Source organism: Nyctereutes procyonoides, unplaced genomic scaffold, assembly GCF_905146905.1.
Source record: "Nyctereutes procyonoides isolate TBG_1078 unplaced genomic scaffold, NYPRO_anot_genome, whole genome shotgun sequence".
NCBI classification, from domain to species: Eukaryota; Metazoa; Chordata; class Mammalia; order Carnivora; family Canidae; genus Nyctereutes; species Nyctereutes procyonoides.
The window spans coordinates 9,347,917-9,369,424 of NW_026575151.1; the positions used below are offsets into that span (position 1 = coordinate 9,347,917).

Sequence of the window (21,508 nt, forward strand, 5' to 3'; positions counted from 1 at the left end):
AGTAGTGTGATGTTCAGTTCTCTTTAAAAGAAGGGCAGGCCTAGGGGTATAGTGCCCCCTTAAGTGAGGAAGATAACCTTTTGCCGAGAAATCTGGCATGCAGTGCTGAAGATGGCAGTTGATGCTTTAATCAAACACAGAAGTAGACAACTGTTTTCGTCAATTCCTAATTGCATGTTTGCAAATACTTTTAACCTAAGTCTCAGTGTTTTCTGCATAAACCAGCTGACATTTATTGCAAAGTGGAAATGATAGGAAATTTAATTCAAATGAAAGCTAAGCCATTGTTTTGAATTTGTAAAATGAATTTCTCTCTAGGGGACCTATGGAGCTAACGGGAATGGGTGTTAGAAATATAAATCCCCATGCATCAACATAAGCTGAGATAACTAAACTTGACTGATTATAATAATAGAGAGAACTCTCCAGAGGGCTTCATGCACATGGACACATCCAAATGCTATTTTGTTAAGTTTTTCTAGCACTGAACATTTCTATAGGCTATTTTATCTTAAAATGGATTGTTGTCTCGGACACTAGATCATTCCCTTCAGAGCCAGAGTTACCTCCAATTTAGGTGACTTACTCAAGGTCACTGAACATGAGGGGTAAAATAGAGGATATTTCAAAGGCTTTTGAGTTCCAGGCTGTTGCTTATCCACTGGATCTCAAAGAGGAAAATGTATAAAACCTGCAGATCTATTTATCTACATATTTTCTTTGGCTGAACCTGTGCACTCATGGGCTCTTCACTTCAAAGCAATTAAAAATAATTTTATTCATCCCCAGGAAATTTATGTTTTTCAATTACTCTGGGATTACATAATGTGACATAGAAAACCCTGTAGATCCCATAGGGCAAAAATGCAGCAAAAAAAGATTGAAAGTGGGAATAACAATAAATGATACCAGGTAGTCTGCATGTCTGGATAAAAGCAAGTCATAGAAAACTGCCCATATTGCACAAGAAATATTTTCATGTGTATCTTTTATCAGAAATTATATACCACTATCCTGTCTAATATTTCAGATGTTTGCTTTCCAGAATACTTGGCCTGACTCCCTTTATCTCCTGCATTAGAGACAGTGCATCTACAACCAGTTTACCTGGAACAACTGGAGTCCAACCAGGAAAATAGAAGCCATTGTAGATCTTTAAAATAAAATAATAATAATAATTCAGAGTTACAAGGGTTATGGAATAGCTGAAGTTCAAATAGGAGATGGTAGGAGAAACTAGAGATCATTAATAACAGAAAGTGCCACCACTACAGCCAGAAGAACAGGGGGAGGTGGTATTTCCAGAAGCCAGAAGCGAGGACCATTCAGTGGAGTTAGAATCGGTGATGGCTGCCCATTGGAAGCTGGAAGCACAAAGAGCCCTGTTCAGGAGGAACCGCCACCTCAGAGGACAGCGGACACACCTGGAAAGGGTTGTGGGGAAGGCCTTGACTTCCCTTTCTTACCCTTCGATCTTCTACCAGGTTTGCAAGAGAACATGAGAGTTTAGAAGATACTATTTCCTAAAATGTAGAACAGAAAAAGGGAGAAGATGCATCTGAGAAAAAATGAGCAGTTGGTCGGCTAATTACCTCACTTAAGGATTCTCCTTAACACAAAATTCTACGTTTACAAAAAATCTGTTTAACTTACTTTGCATAAAAACGAAATCGGTCTTAATTTTACTTTTGATTTCTTCCCATCAAGAGTGCATCAGTAGGACTGTATTTCTTTATGAGCAGAAGTCAGACAAGACCATGTTGGGGGAATGGGTATCCAGTGACATTGGAAGCAAGGGTAAGGGCTAACATAAGTTGAGTAGAAGAAATATTTTTGCTGTTAACAAGCAGTTTCTTTTTGGGGACCCTGGCCTTTTAGCAATCTGATAACTACTTTCATTATTAACAGACTCCCTTTTTTTCGATTTTGTATAGAAACTTCCCTGCAAATATGATGGCATCTTTCTGTATGCACATGCAAAAAAATCTTGAACATTATTTCAGGGGAGCCCCACCATGGCCCCAACCCCATGATGTATCCCTAGGGGGAGAAACCTGTCCTATTCATACTAGACTTTCTTTTGCTCTTCACTAAACTCCTTTGTAACTCTTCTGAGCATCATAAAAGTTCTCCAAGCAAGAGTTAAGGTGATTGCACTTTAAACACCATGTCCTGGAACCTAGAGAAATTGTGTGCTGTGTGCATGTGTATTTTTCTTAAGGGAATGTTTAACTGCCCCCCCCAAAAAAATATTTATAGACAAGCTTCCAGATATTCTCCAAGGTATGTAAAATGTTTTTATGTGATAACCATAATCATCTTAGGTTGAAATAGTATACATGTACAAATAGTAGGAATATACTGAAGGTAGGGAAATGAGTCTTACATGAATTATGGGCAATTTCCTTTTGCTATGGCTCTTTTGAAGCTGCCACACTGGTCCTTCAAGAGTAGAAATTATACCTGTCTTGGCTTCTATAATGAATTATGTAGTGATCTTCATATGCTAGAAGTGAAGCTTCTAGATGTGTCTCCTTTTTCTACAAAGAGACATAATAAGCAGTCTATATCCTTCTTTTTCTGAGTTATGCTTGTCTTATGCCAATTTGGCATAAATTTATAAATTGACAAAATTAATTTATGGCAAATTTTATAAATAAAAACAATATTCCAAACCATAATTGTGATCTTTACCACTAAAGGTTCATCATGAGGTCATAGAATTTCAGCTCTGGAAGAGATTTTAGAATTTCTCTATTCCAACTATTTATTTTATTCATGGGGGAAAGTGATATCTCATAAAAGTATATGACCTGTCTACCACTGGTCAATTCCATCTATCACATTTTCAGTTCCTCATATCTGTACCTTAATGGTGGCTGGGCTACCATTTTACCTGTCTATTAGGGTAGATTTATAATTGATATGGATTTTTGATTTTCTAATAAACTTTTTGATTAAAGATAGCAATTGAGCAAGTCCATAAACAATGAAAATGCATATCCATATGTGCATTGGCAATTTTCTGTCTGTACAAACAAATAGTAAAGATTTCTGGCTTGGCTTCAAACTCTTGGTTTCAAGATCCTTCATGTGGGCCAAATGTGACCAAGGATATATAGTTGGCAGTAGCCTAGCTTCTTTAGACTTCACTTTCTTTATCTGTAGAATTGGGACAATCAGAACACCTACTACATGGGGTTGTTGTGAGAAAAATCAATGAAATGCATGGAAAGAACTTAGAACTGTAAGTGGCACATGGTAAGTTCCCTAGTAAACACAACCTGCTCTAGTATTAGGTTCTTTGGAGTCTGAATACACTGGATACCTGCACCTTCCAAAAGCAAAACTGAAAGATATTGCCCTAATGATAAGCAAATGGAGACACTAAACTTTGCAATGCTAAAATTTAAAGCTGATTATTGATGGACAGAAAGAAATTTTGATTTAAGAAATGGTTAAAAATTGAGTTATGAGACAAGAGCCAGGTGATAGAAGATTTATTGTTTACCAATGAAGAATTCATAACAAGTTTAAAATGAGTTGCTAGGTACAATATTTAGATAGGAAAACATGAAATGCCAAACATATGAATTCTTTGAGGCTTATAGCCAAAAGCCCAAAGGCTGTCTAGACCAGAATCTTATAAACATCCCTTTATGGAAGAGTTTAGAGTAACTGTGGTGGTTGGTGGTGCTAGGATAGGAAGGAAAATCCCATTTGCCTCATTAGAGGCAGAGATTTTGTTCAGATCTATTTTTTCCTCTTGTATGATAGTTTTTCATGTTATCTTTAGCTTGGCAGAATGTGGTCACAAAGATGCCTATAGCTTCTTCTAGTCTGCCTCTCCCTGCAGGGTCCTCAAAGCTTTAAATCACAAAGAGGAAAACTGTTGAAATTGTTTCTCTCAATCTTGAGATTTTTTTAATAATACTTTTGCTTTGGCAAAATGCATTTATTCAAGCACAGTCTCGTCTGCACTCTAGAAAAATGTGATACCATTTTGCACTGAATGTTTAAATGCAAAAAAAAATTGGCTGATTAACAAATATAACTTCTTGTGATTCTGTTCCAATAATCTTGGAGAATTGTTATACTGTAAACCCAGAAAATTAACATTGCCAGATAAACAGTCTGATTATATCTGGCATGATCAAGGTTTCACAGTGAGAAAATGTACAGTTTCCTAAGACCTCTGACAGAAAGCTACTCTCAGACCTTTTCAAAGGCTTTCAGAAGTTATTACTTGAGATTAACTATGGCATGAACAAAAAGGTCTGAAGTCTTGTTTATAGTTAGCCTGTGGCTCTGAGTTAGCAAGTTCTCTCTTAAATGATCAGTATATGAGTTCTGGGTGCTAATGAGTGAAGGTTAGCCAGAGGGAATGTGGATGAGGGGAGCAAAAGACCAAATCATTCTCCAGGGAGGGGGAAGTAAGCATTGAAAAAAAATTCAATGGTTTTTAGAAGTCAAATCATGTTTTAATCAGTGCCTCTAGAATAAACTAAAGAAGCCCCACTGACGTTCCCAGCTGTAAGAGTAGAAGTCTGGTTTCACATTTGCATGATTTTGAAGGTCAAATGCCTGCTATCCAAGTCTTACTGATCCATATGGACTAGAAATGCCACAATATGCAATCATCATGAAGGCAGATTGTCTCCTGTAAATCTGTCCTTTCTGTAACACATTCAAAATGTACCGTATTGGCTGGATTATAAATCCTTTCAGGAAATGCATGCACATTTGTAGAAGCAGCTTCACGTTGATGGATGACGGCAGTGGTGTTCAGAGAACCCTTAAAATAATTTATCTTATGTATAAATCTGGCTCGCCATGTGTCTGGATTTCCTGTGACCAGGTATATACCTGTAACTCAAAATCCTGTTCCAGAAATGAGTAAAACCATCTCCGGGCTGTTTCCATGTTTTCTGTAGATATGAAACCTGTAGATTTTGTATTATTCTGGATCCCAATTTTATATGCTAAGTAGAAATTTACTTAAATGAACTCTTAAAGTTTGAGAATGCATTTATCAAAGGATTCTTCTCTATATATATTTATTCCATTAAATTATTAATGTCTCTAGTATATTTAAAATATTACTCATTTTATAATTACTTAAATATACATAGGATCTTCAGGAACAGAACCATTGTATAAAAGAAGGACAAATGAATTGGGTGGTGAGTCCAAAGCATTTCACTGTATTGTTGAAAGCGATTAGCTTTTATGTACCCAGTTCTGTGGATCTTCTAGTATGTACTAACCATTATGAAATTCAGGAACTTCCACTGTTCTCTAAGCAACTTACCTCACTTTATTTACAAAATGTAAAATATCATTCCTTCTCTTAAAACTCATGTGCCTTTTATAACATTGATGAAAGTAACATTTTCCATGCTCATAAATAGATAAATTAGATCAATAACTACTTTTCTCAAAGCAACACAAACTAAAACAAAACCAATGTTAAGTTCTAATTTTGATTGCTTGAAAATATTATAGGACATCAGAATTAGAAAGAGTTTCTCTCTAAATAAATAAATTTATTTGACAAACAGAAAACTGAAATCCAACTTGGGATGACCAAATAAAATCAAATGATGAGCTTGTGGCTTCCTTGGAACTAAGACTAAAATTTGTGTTGGCTCTCACACTGGTGTGTAAGCATTTCCTACCATGTTGCAATGCCTCTCAACCTAATAAACAAGTAATAGTTTATAAAAAAAAAATCAGTTGCATTTCATACATTAACAATGAACCATATGAAAAAGAAATAAAGTAATCCCATTTACAATAACATCAAAAGCAATAAAATATTTAGAAATAAATTTAAGAAAGTGAAAGATCTATATACCAGAAATTATGAGACATTGGTGAAAGAATTTGGAAAAAAAAACACACACAAATAAATGGAAAGATATACCATGTTCATGGATCAGAAGAGTTAATACTCTTAAAATGTATATACCACCCAAGCCATTCATAGATTTCAATGTAATCCCCATGAAAATTCTGATAGAATTTTTCACAGAAATAGAAAAAAAAAAGTCCTAAAATTTATTTGGAACTACAAAAGACCCTAAGCAGCCAAAGTACTCTTGAGAAAAAAACAAAGCTAGAGGTATCACACTTCCTGATTTCAAACTATATTACAAAGCCATAGTCATCAAACAGCATAGTACTGGCATAAAAACTGACACCTAGAGCACTGGAGCAGAATTGAGAGCCCAGAACTAAACTCACACATATATGACCAACACTTATTTGACAAGGGAGCCAAGAATATTCAATGGAGAAAGGATAATATTCAATAAATGGTATGGGAAAACTGGATATCAATATGCAAAAAATAATATTAGACTCCTATCTTACACCACCCACAAAAATTAACTCAAAATGGATTAAAGAGTTAAACAGAAGACCTGAAAAGTAAATTCCTAGAAGGAAACACTGAAAAAAAGCTCCTTAATGTCTATCTTGGCAATATATCTTTTGGATATGACACCAAAAGGATAAGCAACAAAATCAAAACTGAACACATCAAAGTAAAAATCTCTTGCACAGCAAAAGAAACTATCAATAAAATGAAAGACAACTTATGGAATGGGATAAAATACTTGCAAACCATGTATCTGATAAGAGTTAAAATCCAAAATATGTAAGGAATTCATAAAACTCAATGCCAAAAAAACAATTCAATTAACAAATGGGCATGAACTTGAATAGACATTTTTCCAAGGAAGACATATAAATGGCCAATAGTACCTGAAAATGGGCTTAGTATCACTAATCATCAAGGAGATATAAATAAAAATCACAATGAACTATTACCCAACACCTGTTAGGATGGCTATTATCTCAAAGACAAGAGATAACAAATACTGGTGAAAATGTAGAGAAAAGGAAACTCTGGTGCATTGTTAGTGGAAATATAAATTGGTGCAGCCACTATGGAAAATAGTATGGAAGCTCCTCAAAAAATTATAAAATAGAAGTACATTTGACTCAGGAATTTCATTTGTGTGTATATATCTAAAGGAGATAAAATCACTACCTCAGATATGTATACTCCTACATTCACTGGAGCACTATTCGCAATAGCCAAAACATGGAAACAACCTAAGAATCTGTTGATGAATGAATAGATAAAGAAAATGTGATATCTATATCTATATCTATATCTATCTATATCTGTATGAATATTATTTGGTCATGAGAAAGAAGGTAATTCTGCCATTTGCAACAACATAGATGGACCTTGATGGTATTATGCTGAGTGAAATAAGTAAGACAGAGTAAGACAAATACTGTATGACTTCATTTATATGTGGAGTCTAAAGATTGTACTCATAGAAACAGTAGAATTGTGGTTTCCAGGGGCTAAAGGGTAGGAGAAATGGGGACATATTGGTCAATGGGTACAGACTTTCTGTTATAAGATGAATAAGTTCTATGGATCTAATGTACAACATGGTAACTGTTGCTAATGAAACTGTATTATGTATTTGAATGTTGCTTTGAAGTAGAACTTTAAGGTTCTCACCATTACAACAGCAACGATGACAACAATAACAACAAAATGGTAGTTAGGTGACGTGAAGGATGTATTAAGTAGCTTTATTGTTTCTTTGTCCTCTTCCAGCCAGTGGGCAGATTTGGGAGGGAAAAACATGCAGCAGTAAGGGAGGAAAGGAACACCTGCCTAGCCAGCCAGATCAGTGGAATCCACCCTAGTGATCAATGGGGTGACAGGTGTCACAGCCAGATCACCTTCACATCCTTAAGTAACTTTATCATGGTAAACATTTTGCAATAGATACCTGTATCAAATCATCCATGGTACACCTTAAGCCTACATGATATTATATGTCAATTACATCTCAATAAAGCTAGAAAAAGAAAAGAGTAAATGAGAAGCTGAATAGATATTTCACAAGTTGTATTTTGTTTGTTTGTTTGTTTTGTCCAACTGATGTCTTGTTTTGCACTCTAATTGGTTTACTTATGGCACTTCCCAGAAAGTAAGATATCATTCATTCATTTATTCATTTATTCCACAAACATTTCCTGAGAACTGGATATATGACAGGCACTCTAGTGGGTGATACAAGAGAACTTACAATCTAGTAATATAACCCACTGAAGAACAATACGAGCATAGATGAACAAAGGGCTTCCTAATATAATCCTTGCATTTGTTTCTCTAAGTAACCTTAAAATAAAATTCAAATTCTGGAGCCGCACTACCTAGTCTTGATCTCAGCTGCACCACTTTCTAGCTTCTGACCCTTAGAAAAATTACTATATCTCTCTGTCTCAGTTTCTTAATATGTTTAAAATTCTAATGCTTTTCTTATAGAGTTACTGTGATGATTAAGTAATTGGCCTAATAAATAGACATAATGTGAAGATTTTAGAATAATGCCTAATATATAAGAAGTAGTCAATAAACGTTAGAATTATTGTTATTATGGTTATTATTACTATTTTTTTTACAACCACACAATAATGAAAATCCTCTCTACAGATAGCTTCCAGGACAACTATGATTTAAATTCCATTTCATATTATTTTAATCCCTTCCATTTCTCCTCCTCTTCTTTAGTTCCCACAGAGTTATCTCATTTTAAGATACATTTCATGGCTATTTCTGCAATCAGAACATTTAGCAGTTTGGTGATGAAATCAGGGCAGTTTGAGATGTCACACTCTAGCTAGTTACACTGCACAAAGCCTAACAGTTTGCTTTCTGTTTTTAAAGAAGCGTTTCATTTAGCCATACTTGTGGCGGCACATGTAATTGAAAAGAGGCATATGGAGACCAGCATGGAAGCCTAACAAACACTTCAGAGTGGCTTAAAAACTATGTTAATCAGTTTGGGAAACCATGTTTTAATCTCAAAAAAAAAAAAAAAAGAAAAGAAAGAAAATAAAAACCTCCTCAAACCTAAGGTGACTTTTAAAGAAATGTAATCATTGCCAATATCCCCTAATACAATGATTGATTTACCTCTGCCCTGACAAATACTGAAAATAAAACTGAATCCTAGAAAAAGGAAGGAATGAGAGCACCCATGACCAGCATGCAGTTCTGTGGTGCAGAAATGAACTTGTGATGGCGGTAACCCAGGACATTAGTCCCCCAGCCAGAGTCAGTGGATACCATCTCCCCTACAGGACAGGGAGAGGGACGTGGGCTCAACAACACTCCTTCCCCTGCAAGAAAGCGCTGAGCATTACCTGCAAACAAGGAAGGCATCAGATGAACAGACCTTTATAACAGAATGTGCATCTGCCAAGACAAAAATACACCACAAGCTTCTGGTGCTGGCATGCTGACAGTATGAGCAAGCTGTCTTAGTAGTGATTTTGCAAATCACTTGAGTTTAAATTCTATATAGGCCGTAGGACCCCTGGAGCATCACTTTCTATATTTGGCCTCCTCATTTAGCTGTGTTTGGAATAAATAGGCTATGGGTAAAAATCATGCCCTTTATGAGTTTTGCATACACAGACTAATTCTGCATGTATGTTATACGTGAACAGAGTGATTGAAGCAAGTCTATGCTTACACACACACACACACACACACACACACGGCTTTTGAAATGTATTTTTAAGTTGTTTTCCTGTATGACTTTTTCTCTCTCTTTTTTTAAGTTCAGCTCTCTGGCATTTAAGTAACCCACAAGCTGCTGTTTCTTTTTCCAAATAAGTTCAGCTTGATGGTGGGGCCAAGAAAAATGAGCCTAACTGATGATTGCAATCGTGAAAGAAAATATGCTTTTTATCAGAGACCACATGTTGCCAATGCCAATTAAAGCAAAACTGGGAGATTTTATCAGATACCAACCTGGAGAGGAGAAATGATAAGGCAAGCATAAGAAAAGAAAAGTCAGCTTCAGGTGGAATTGCCGGGATGCCCATTTAAGATGAAATGTAAAAATTCAAGGTGGAAAGTACAGCATATGTTGCAGATTTAGCAATTCGTTAACCATCTAGATAAGAAACGGGACAAAACAATGTCAAGGTCTTGGATTCAAGGCGATCTGACCGGATCCCAACTGTGTCCACTAACTACATGAATCACCTTCATCTTTTTGAGTCGTCTCCTCATTTAATAAATAAGGAATCACAAAATTCTGTTTGCATTCTAAAAAATGACAATGTGGATTAAAGTACTAGTTTAATAATATTTGCTTAATAAATGTTGAAAGAGAGAGAGAAATTGATTAATTTGTGGACAAATGCTTCAATAGAGATTGTTCTTTTCCCTAAACTGTTACACAACCATTTAGACACACACATCTTATAAATATATTAAGGATTGTGAGTATTATTTTACTGTCTTTCAAAGGTTAGTAAGGAATCCTGTAATTATGTGACATGTTCTATAGTTTCATTTCTGACATCAATTTATAACATATTCGTGAGATCATATGATTGCACTCCATAGAAAAAGGGATCACTTTTTCCAGTATTGAGAGCTGCAAGATGTCAAGGTTAAAAGGCTTATTTAAGTTTCTCTGCCTCGGTTTCCATCATCCCTAAAATGTTTATACCACCCTTGAAAAATTATTGTCAGGGTCAAATGAGAGGAACCATTAAAAATTGCTTGTATCTACAGCATAGAAAAGGTCAGTTCCTTTCTCCTTTACCTTCAGGTGAGTTGAGTAGTTTTTATATTTTTAAGAAGCAGTAGGAATTTGTTAAATGAATGGGCCAGGCTTTATTCCTGAAAAAAAGGGTACAAGCACTGAAATTCTCAGATGGAGCAACACCAAAGTGTGGCACTTGAGAAATATTTTTAGAACTTGGTGAGAATAATTATTTAAAAAGTAGGATGCAGTAATTATGATATAAAATAGGTATTGAATATATATTTTTCATAATAAAACTTGTTCTTTATGTATGTCTACCACTCCTCACTTTTATATTTTTTCAGTTTATAGTGAATAGAAGATACTTGCAATTTACTCACCAATGATTATTTGAATACTGTAAACCATGAATCCTAAAGTTCTGGAAATTATTCATCTCTTTCTAGAAAAATTGACTGTACATGTTTGTCTGAAGTAAAAGACTAAGCATCCCTAACTCAAATAAATTTTTCCTTTTTCTCCATAGGTGTATATACTTTAAAGCCAATTAAGGAATTGGAAGTTTCAGGAAGCAGATAACCAGGTCATAAATGTACTATTTTGATAAACCCGGAGGCAATGTTAAGGTCAATGAAGGAAGTGGATTTGTATTAATGTTTTATTTCAACTTCTCATATTTGGATCCAATCATAATAATCACGTGCTTTTTGCCAACTTTCCTGGGTATTCAGCTTTCCCACCTGGAGACTAAATGTAGAGTTAGAAGCTCAGAGAACTAAAAACAGCGCAGCTGGATTATAACTTTTGTTGAAAAGAACATCAGTTGCTTGGCTAAGAATTCTTCCAAATTTTTCAATTATATAGACCCTTCAGAGTTTTATTCCTCTTTCTACATAGCTCTGGGATTTTGAAAGTGCATTAATACATTGTCAAGAAAACAATAAAAATTTCATTTATACCATTCATCTGAGTTAGTCATGAAAAGAAACAGTTATGGTCTTGAACAAGATGGGTTTGAACTGCATGGGCCCAGTTATACATGGATTTTTGTTTATAAATATGGTCTAGCACTGTAAATGTATTTTCTCTTATGATTTTTTAAATAACATTTTCTTTTAACTAGCTTACTTTATTGTAATATTACCTAATACATATAGCATGCAAAATTTGTGGTAACTGATTGTGTATGTTATTGTTAAGGCTTCTGGTCAACTCTAGGCTGTTAGTAGTTAGGTTTTGAGGGGAGTTTTTGACTGGGAGTCAGTGCTTCTAATCCCCATGTTTTTCAAGGGTCAACTGTATTTTATTTCCACAAATGTGGACTCGAGTTAGGTACACACAAAGATAAGACAATATTGCTCACTTTTTAAGCATCCTGGACATTGCTGTGATCAGCTGCTGAAGAGTTTCTGTGAACAGAACGTATTGTGTTTTCAAGGGGTACATATGTATGTGGATCTCTCTATCAGTCTATTATTGTTCATCTTTATTGTTACCTTGTGTTGGTTGACTTTGTTAAAAGTAATGAAAGCACACTGTTAACGTGATTTTTTATTGTAGAGAGCAAAAATCAATCTCAATATTTAATAAAGTTAAAATGATTATGAAACATTATATAATGTTATTACTATCCATGTGATTAATGTTTTTAAAATTTGACTTACAGGCAATTATAAAAAATTTATTAGGCTGTACCTCATACCTATTAAATTAGTTTTCAGGGAAAGAACTAGATAATCTACATTTTTAATAATTAGATCAAGTAATTTTGGAGAATGTTAAACTATAATGTAAGTTTAGAGTGGAAGAAAGGAATGCTACTTTTTTCTTGCTACTATGATGCTCTGTACATCATAGGTATTCAATGAATTTATATTGAACAAATGAATATATTATTATCTTTTATGGAAAATATGTTCTTTTAAATAATGAATGAAAGTAATATATACTTTTAAAAAGTATATAATAACACCAAAAGGTGCTCTTGATATAATATTTAATGAAAATAGACAATAAAAAATTGCATGCATTCTAAGGCTACAAATACTTTTAAAGACTCTTTTTTTTTTTTTTGAGACAGAGAGAGAGAGAGAATAAGCAGAGAAGAGGGCAGAAGGAGAAGGAGTAAGGGAATCTTAAGCGCACCCCATGCCCAGTACAGAACCTTCTATAGGGCTTGACATTGGGTTCAATCCCACAAACCTGAGATCATGACCTCAGCCAAAATGAAAAGTCAGTTTCTTAACCAACTGAACCAACCAAGAACCTCTTAAAAAGACATTTTAAATTGAAAAAAAAAATAACACCAAAGCATCATCTATATAGGAAAAAAAATAGGGACACCTGGATGGCTCAGTTAAGAATCAGACTCTAGGTTTCAGCTCAGGACAAGACCTTGGTCATGGGACTGAGCCCAGCATCTGGCTCCATGCTCAGCACAGAGTCTGCTTGTCCCTCTTCCTCCCCCTCTGCTCCTTCCCCATTTGCACTCTGTCTAAAATCAATCAACCAATCAATAAATCTTTAAAAAAAAAAGAAAAAAAAGAAATAGAATTTCACCAAAGTCAAAATCTTTGCAAAAGACTCAAAGAAATGGAAAGATAGGAGAGGAAGTATTTGTAAATTAAATACCAAATAAAGTACTTTATCAGGAATATGAAAAGGACCCTTAAAACAACTCTAAGAAAACAGACACAGTTTAAAAATAGGCAAAAGGTTAGGCTAAAGAAGATATCTGGATGGCAAATTGCACAAGAAAAATGCTCAACAGGATTAGTCATTAAGGAACTGCAAATTAAAATCTATGAAATACTACACATACCGCAGAGTAGCTAAAAAAAAAGTTGACAACATCAAGTACATCAAGTACTGATGAGGATTCAAAGTAATTAGGACTTTCATACATTTCTAATGAAGATGCAAAAAGTCTCTTTAAAACAGTTTCTCAGTTTCTTATAAAGTTAAACATACACTTACCACATGGCCCAACAGTCCCATTTCTAGAAATGAAAACTTATTTTCACACAAAAATCTGTACATGCATGTTTATAGCAACTTTATATATAATCTCTAAACACTGGAAACAATCAAATGTACTTAAATTGGTGAATGGTAAACTGTGGTATAGCCGTGCAGTGAAGTCTTCAGCAATACATTAAAAAAATTATTATTGATTGATGCAACCACATGGATGAATTTCAAATGTATTATGCTAAGTGAAAGAAGGTAGGTACAAAATGCTACAACCTGTGCACTTCTATTTATATGATATTCTAGGAAATGTAAAACTATGGGGACAGAGAATAGATCAGTAGTTGTAATTGGTAAGGGCAAGAGTAAGGTTTGACTCCAAAAAAGGGAGCATGAAGTTATCTTTCCTGGAATCATTCTTTGATTCCTCTGTCCAACCTCCCTCCAAGGATTTTCCCAAAAGGCTCCTTTTTTCTGTATGCATGGCAGAGTTCACACTGAATTTACCACATTGTACTAAAAGTGTCTTTACAGGTAACTTGACACATCAACTAGGTTATAAGATTCTTACTGCAGGTTGTCTAATATATTTTTAATCCCCGCTAATTAGACAAAAGCCTGGAACATGGTAGCTACTGGGTAGATTTTTATCGTCCAGCCTGAACTGAATAACTTACTGCTTAGGGGCATTCTCCCCATATTTTAGTCTTATAGGCAAACTTTTTTTCTTTTTTTTTTTAAGAGTCTTTTTTAAAAGGGAAAAATAATCCCTCATTGCTGCAAAGGGGGTGGTTAGTATATGTCTTGAGCTGGGTTTCTAGAGCCAAATACCTTGCTGGGTTCATTCACTGAATACTTAGGAGTATGAGCAACATCATGATAGCTCAAGGAAGGTATGTTGTAATAAGCCTTCAAGAATGTTAACATCATGGCTACTTTCTAAGACCTTGTCAGTTACATTATTTTGTTACTCATCAGAAGAAACTATTAAGGAACCAGATATAGCAGGTTCAAATTTCACAGAAATTAAAAAGTTAAATACTGCACAAAGACTTTGTAAAAATCATATAAAGTTAGTTTATAGGTAACATAATAAATCTTCTGGCCTCCCAAAGAGCCCAAGATCATAACTTATAAAATTAAAATAGTTGTGAGAAATCCACCATCTCATCCCATTATTTTATTTGTAAATTAAATCATATACACATTTCATCCAGCTAGTTAGTAGCAGAACCATAACCAAAACTTACAATCACTGAAATATATACAATTTAGTAATTCTTTTGAACTTTAGTCTGAAGACAAATGGCGAAGTAACAGTCAGAAGACAAATGGCAAAGTAACCGCTTGAGCTAAAGCTGACCCTTCTTTTGAATTTTAAAAAGAGAACAACGAAAAAAAATAAGAATGCATCAATGTACAATATGAGACACCTGTATGTTTTCTAAAGCTGAAAATGAAGCATTAGTGTGTTTTTGATTCCTAATGCCTGCCTCCGATATCACAGGTAGAGTAATAACATTGCCTTTTTAACTTTAATTTACTAGAAATATTTTCTAAAGTACTTAAGATAAAAAGTTTGAAGAAGGGTAGTTCCCAAGGCATAAATTCCACAGTTCAAGAATTCTTTATCACAGAATTTAGCTTAATCATATTCAGCAGGACAAGGGAAAGTCTAACGTTTTACCAAGTCTTGCCCTATAGCAGACAAAGAGAAGCTTGAATTGCTATAATTATCAGTGTCTAAAATATCAAAAAACCAAAAAATTATATATAAATTGGAAAAAAATGTCCAATTTACATCCTTGAATCTTACTATTCCATGCCACCAGTTGTCAACAAGGATGACTTACAGGCCTGTTAGTGGTGCTTACTTTCAAAGACAGGTGATCAGGGAACTGTAGCATAAACAAGCTCATCTTACGGAAACATCTACTCAGTGTGACACTTGCATTTGACCCATAAGCAGAAAGTTTCACCTGATACAAGGTGACTCCATTAAAAATAAATATCTGTCTCTTCCATCCCAAGCTTCCTCGGTTTAACAACACAGTGTCCATTAAAGATATTACAGGGGAACTCAATCACTTGTCCAAAGGAGATAGTGAGTTAAAAAGTGTTCTAGGGGTGGAGGTAACATCTCCATGGATAACAAGAGACTCATCAGGCTTGGTTCAAAACAGAAGAAGTGACAAAGCCAGTTCCTATTGACCAGCAATTACTTCTAACTAAAATAACAACCATGTTTCTCAGAGAGACACTCTGCATTCAGCTAGGTTTTCAGCTTTAGCCTCAGTGCTTGTCTCCCAAGTCCAACTGCCCTTGGCTCTTATGCCCATTTGAACTTCTGCAGAGATGACGGCTATTCAACCTTAAGTGGCTCATATAGCTTTGATTTGAAAATTCCAACATGTTTTTCTATCACTCTTTGTGCAAGAAATGCTCCTGTGTTTTCATTTCTTTTTTTTTAATATAGAAATTCGATTAAACAACATGTTTTACAAACAGATAGGAATGCTAATTAAAGGACAGACTTCACAGCCACATAAAAGCAGCTCCACACAAAAATCTTCTCATTCCATTTCAAATGTGGTTTTAATGACTTGGTCAGACAGAGCTTGCATGAACTCTGCTCACTAAATATAGAACATCAAATAGTCTTAGCAAAGAAAAGTAAAGTCACAAATTTAAGTAATCACCTCTTCACATTTATGTTATGATTGGTGATATTTGATTTGTATGGGTGAAAACCAATCTCTTGATTACAGATGCCAGCAAAGAAAGTGTTAGAAAAGACTGGGTTTGTTTTGAGAAAGGCAAAAATATAATGCTGAAGTGTGATCTGACTGCTGAAATTGTAATGTATTTTTTGTTATTGCTCACTGGAACAAAAGGTTTAACCAAGAGAATATCTTAATTTTAAAATCAAAACACAATGAAACATAAACACAACATAATCCTTACTATTACCATAATTTTATAGTAAAAGCTCTAATTTGAGCATCATTTATCCATTCAACAAGCTGATATTGAGTGTACCAGGTCCTATACTTTGTATTAAGGACACAAAGGTAAATAAGTCATGGTCTCTAACCCCCAAATATGACACTCCAGGGAGGATGTAGGAGACTCGAACAGATGGTTACAAAATAAGGTAATAAAGGCAATGATAGCTAAATGCACAGATTATTCTGAGTATCTTCCTTAGTCTAAGAACCGTGTGTTGGAATGAGTGTAAGGGAAGGTGGATGCTGATTAAGGAGGAATTTCTGGTAAAGGGCTAAGAAGAGGTAAAATATATTTCAGATGGACAGGGCATGAAATTAGGGCAATGTGTCAGTGCTAAGTAACTTGAAATCACTTGAATGCAAAAAATTCAAATGTGTTGCGGGAGCTGATGCTGGGATTGCAGGCAGCAGCCAGATCAGAATGGCCCTGGCACATGATGCTAAAAAATATGATAATATAATTATATAAATCATATAAAACAAATAATTGTTGGGCAGCCCTGATGGCTCAGCGGTTTAGCGCCGCCTTCAGCCCAGGGTGTGATCCTGGAGACCCGGGATTGGTCCTTGGTCTGATGTCGGGCTCCCAGCATGGAGCCTGCTTCTCCCTCTGCCTGTGTCTCTGTCTCTCTCTCTCTCTCTCTCTCTCTCTCTCTCTAATAAATAAATAAATAAAATCTTTTTAAAAAAATAATTGTTGAGTGATCCCTTTGTGTCAGGCAATTTTGTGGTCACTGAGGATACAATATTGAACAAGGCAGATAAGCTCTCCTCTTTGTAGAAAGATTGATAGTGAACAATTTGAGAATATTAGGTAATATTTTAAAAATTTCTGGCTGTTCTGTGAAGAATGAATTTGATGGGGCCAAGGCTAGATGCAAGGAGAGAAGTTAGGGGGCTGTTGATAGCTGAGATAGTCTCAGGGGAGTCAATAGATAGATGGTGGGAGTAACAATGGACAGAGGAAATAAAGTCAAGAAATATTTATTTATTATTTATTTATTTATTAAATTTTTATTTATTTATGATAGTCACACACACACACACACAGAGAGAGAGAGAGAGAGAGAGGCAGAGACACAGGCAGAGGGAGAAGCAGACTCCATGCACCGGGAGCCCGACGTGGGATTCGATCCCGGGTCTCCAGGATCGCACCCCGGGCCAAAGGCAGGCACTAAACCGCTGCACCACCCAGGGATCCCAAGAGATATTTAGAAAGTAAAATCAATAGGGCACAATTATTAGAGGTCAGGTAATGGGGAGTTGGGAAAATGAAGGAAGGAAAATTGGGTAGATGGTAGCCCCAGTAGTCAAGATAAAGAAAACATTAGAAGTAGCCTATCTCTTTATCCAAGACCACAACATAAAAGGCCTGGGGAAAAAAATATATATATAGTTTTACATGCAGGATTACATATAATACCAACATTTTATAGGGTATTACATTAAAGATGGTCACAGAGCTATTGATCTACTATATGCTAGGGGACGATAAACATTTAGTGATACACCAAAAGAATTTCAGAAACAGGATATTGCTATTTCTCTGATGAATAAACATGTGCTATCACATTAACAGAGGGCTTAAATAAAGGACCTCAACGTTTCTGAAAATTTGAACTTATCTTAGCCATCCCTTCTCTATTTCTGTGTCAGTCATTGCTCATATTAATGCTAACATAAACTAACCGTGGTTCAGGTAAGAAAACAATACAACTGACACTTCATTTTCCTCTGCCAATAACTCAGGAGGGAAGGACTCTGCAAATTAGTATGACACATGGTGTCTAGAAAGAATTAATTCCCACTGGATTCTGGGCAGACTTACAAACTGGGCTCTATCCATAGAGACTGTTGGGAATTCTGAGGGTTGGTTTGCATGGTGTTATTTTCTATTCCCATCAACAACTGGACATAAGAATACCAATCACCAAAGAGCACCTTGTCGTTTTTGCTGCTGTATTATCCAGAGACACTTGGGGATAGTTTTACATTTGGAAGTTGTTTTTTACCTACATTGGATAGTTTGCCTGTATTTGTCATATTGATATCTTCTGGCAGGAACACTTAGACATCTATTGTAAGAGCTTTATCAGAAGACAAAAATATTTTCGATATGCCAAATAAAATTATAGTGCACTTGAACAGTCACCATCCATTTTTTATCCATTATTAACATTCATTATGCAGCATTAGAAAGATTTGGATTAAGAGACATCAGGAGAAAAAATATACATATATTTAAATGTTTCCTACTGAAACCAGCACTGCTTAAGGAGCAGTTAACCAGCATAACTGGTGGATTAATTGCACTCACAGTACTCTGTAATACATATTGGCTGGAATTCAAAATAGCTTAGGCAAAATTATAAAGAAGCCCAAATTTTATCTTTGGAATCCCCTTGTTTTCAATTTACTCATTCATACATTCAAAGCTTATTTATGAAGTACCTATTATGTACTAGACACTAAGTCTAAGCAAAAAGTTCCTACCCTTGTGGGGATTACCCTCATTCTTCTTCCAATTCTTCTCATTCTTAGCCCTTACTAAGATAAAAAATCCTCTTGCTCTAGTTTTCCCATAAATACGAAATACTCGTATTCTCTGTTCTCATTTCTCCATTGAAATATATCTCATTCATTTGTGATTACCTTTCTAGGGTCTTCTTAAAAACAAACAAACAAACAAACAAACAAACATCCCAAAGACATTACTATAACATTTGGTAACTCAGTTATGTATTGGGCTGATGTGGGAAGTAGGAAAATGGAAATAATTTGGAACATCTGTATCAAACCATGGACTCTGAAAGCTATGACACCTGGACTAAGTGGTGGCAGTACAACCCAGCAGGAAGAAGTTAAGTTATGAAGCCAGACAGGTTTCAATCCCAGCTGTGTCTCTGGCTAACAGCATGATTTAACTTGCCTAGATACAGTTTCCTAGATTTTAGTAGTGAATACTCATAAAGGATTAGAAATTATATATATATATTTAATTAGAATATAGGATTAGAATATATATATTATATATAATCTATATATAAAATATATATATTCACTGATAGGAGATAGTGAGGTCAAGAAATAATTATTATACTTTTATTTCCTTGAAGTTAAAATTAAAGAATGTTTCCACTATCAGCCCATTTGTTCAGTAACTATATTGCATGTATGTTTGTCTCGGGGCTCATGGCAATATCAAAGGTCATTAATTGAAGATCTAATCAGTTTTGAGGGGAGAGGAGAGTTTTTTAATTTTGAAACAATTAATATAAAATTGGCTAGTTAGTACGAAGAACTCTCCATTTTGCCAAACCATTTGAAAGTAAAGTTGCTGATCAGATATGCTATTAACCCAACTTTAACATTTATTTCCTACAAAGACATTTTAACATAACCACAAGACTACTTAAATGAAGAAGCTAATATTAATACATTTCAGTATTCAAATTCTCAGACCCTCTTCAAGTTTCACCATTGTCCCAGTAATGTACTTGATAGTAAAATGATCCAGTTCAGAACAATACATGGCATTTATTAGTCATGTGTCTTTAATCTTCTTCAGATCACAACAGTGCCTCCGTCTATCCTTGTCTTTCATGACTTTGACAGTTTTGAAGATAACAGGCCAGTTATCTTGTTGAATATTCCTCAATTTGTTTGTCTGATATTTTCTCAAGTCGAGTAATGTTATTCATCTTTGACAAAAATATCACAGAAGTAATGCTGTGCTCTTATTGTATAGCTTATCAGATGCTACACACTTTCAATCTGTCCTATTACTGAGAACTTGTGATTACTGTTGTATCTGCTAGGTGTCTCTATTATAAATATATTCTTCCACATTAAATTAATACATATTTTGTGGGGTGGTACTTTGAAACCATATTTTCTGTTTATTATCAAAATTTGATAATTTCATTTTCATATAATATAAACTCATGGATTACAATTTAATTCTATGTGCTATAATCCAATGTTAGCATTCTTTATTTTGATGCTAAAATTGTTCAAGATTTGGCCATCAGGAACTCCTTCAAGTGGACTTCTGAATCCCTTGAAGATGTCTTCATCATTCTGCAGCACCACAAGATACTCTGGCGTCTTTTACTTTCTCTCCTGCAGCTCTGAGAATCAACCATTTCTTCAAGGAACTTTTTCTCTTGTAGTGCAGTATCCAGAAGCCAATGTCTGGGTGCTGCTATTGGGGTATCCCTTCTCTCAGGCTGTCATGGTGGACAAAGGGATAGAATATATGTTTGTAAATATAGATTTAGATTTATTTCTCTACATATTGAAAGACCTTGAAAGACATGAGATCACACCAATATTTTGAAATCCCATCCAACACGACAGAGAATAAAAAGAAAAAGAATAGATGGGAAGGAAAAAGGAAAGGAAGGTGAAGAAGGGAAGAGAAGGAAAAGAAAAAGAGAGAAAGAGAAAGGGAGAGGGATTTAAGAGGAAAAGGAAGGGAGGAGGAAAGAAAAGAAACAGAACTCTGTGATGTTTCTAGATACCCCTTTAGAAGAAAATAGAGACGCACACATTCACATTTCAAATGTAATGACAGCAAAAACTTTTAAAAATGTGTTTTCTGTTTGTTCGTTTTTGGTTTTTTTCCCTGCTTACACTCAACAATCAAGCTTTCTCCCTCCTGTACCTCTCTCTGTCTTTTCATAAGAAATTGAAGAAGAGTTGAGGGTTTTCCACCAACCATCAGTCAACTGACCTCCAGATTTGTAAGAGAGCCTGGCCAAAATGAGCAGAGCCACCTACCCAATCCATAATTAAGTGCCAGTAAATGAGGAGCCAACCTAAGACTAGAAGAACCTCCCGGCTAACCCATGAACAGTGATAATTTCATTATTATTTTAAGCCATTGAGTTTTGGGTTCAAATATTATATATCATTATTCTGGCT

General features: G+C 35.0%; 1 long non-coding RNA gene across 1 annotated transcript in view; it reads left to right on the plus strand.

Moving 5' to 3' along the window:
- Positions 1-12,158, plus strand: part of LOC129501844 (uncharacterized) — a 59,322-nt gene extending 47,164 nt beyond the window's left edge. The window contains exon 3 of the long non-coding RNA XR_008662830.1: positions 11,131-12,158. This is a non-coding gene — a long non-coding RNA (uncharacterized LOC129501844). The remainder of the gene's footprint in view (positions 1-11,130) is intronic.
- Positions 12,159-21,508: the final 9,350 nt, after the last annotated feature.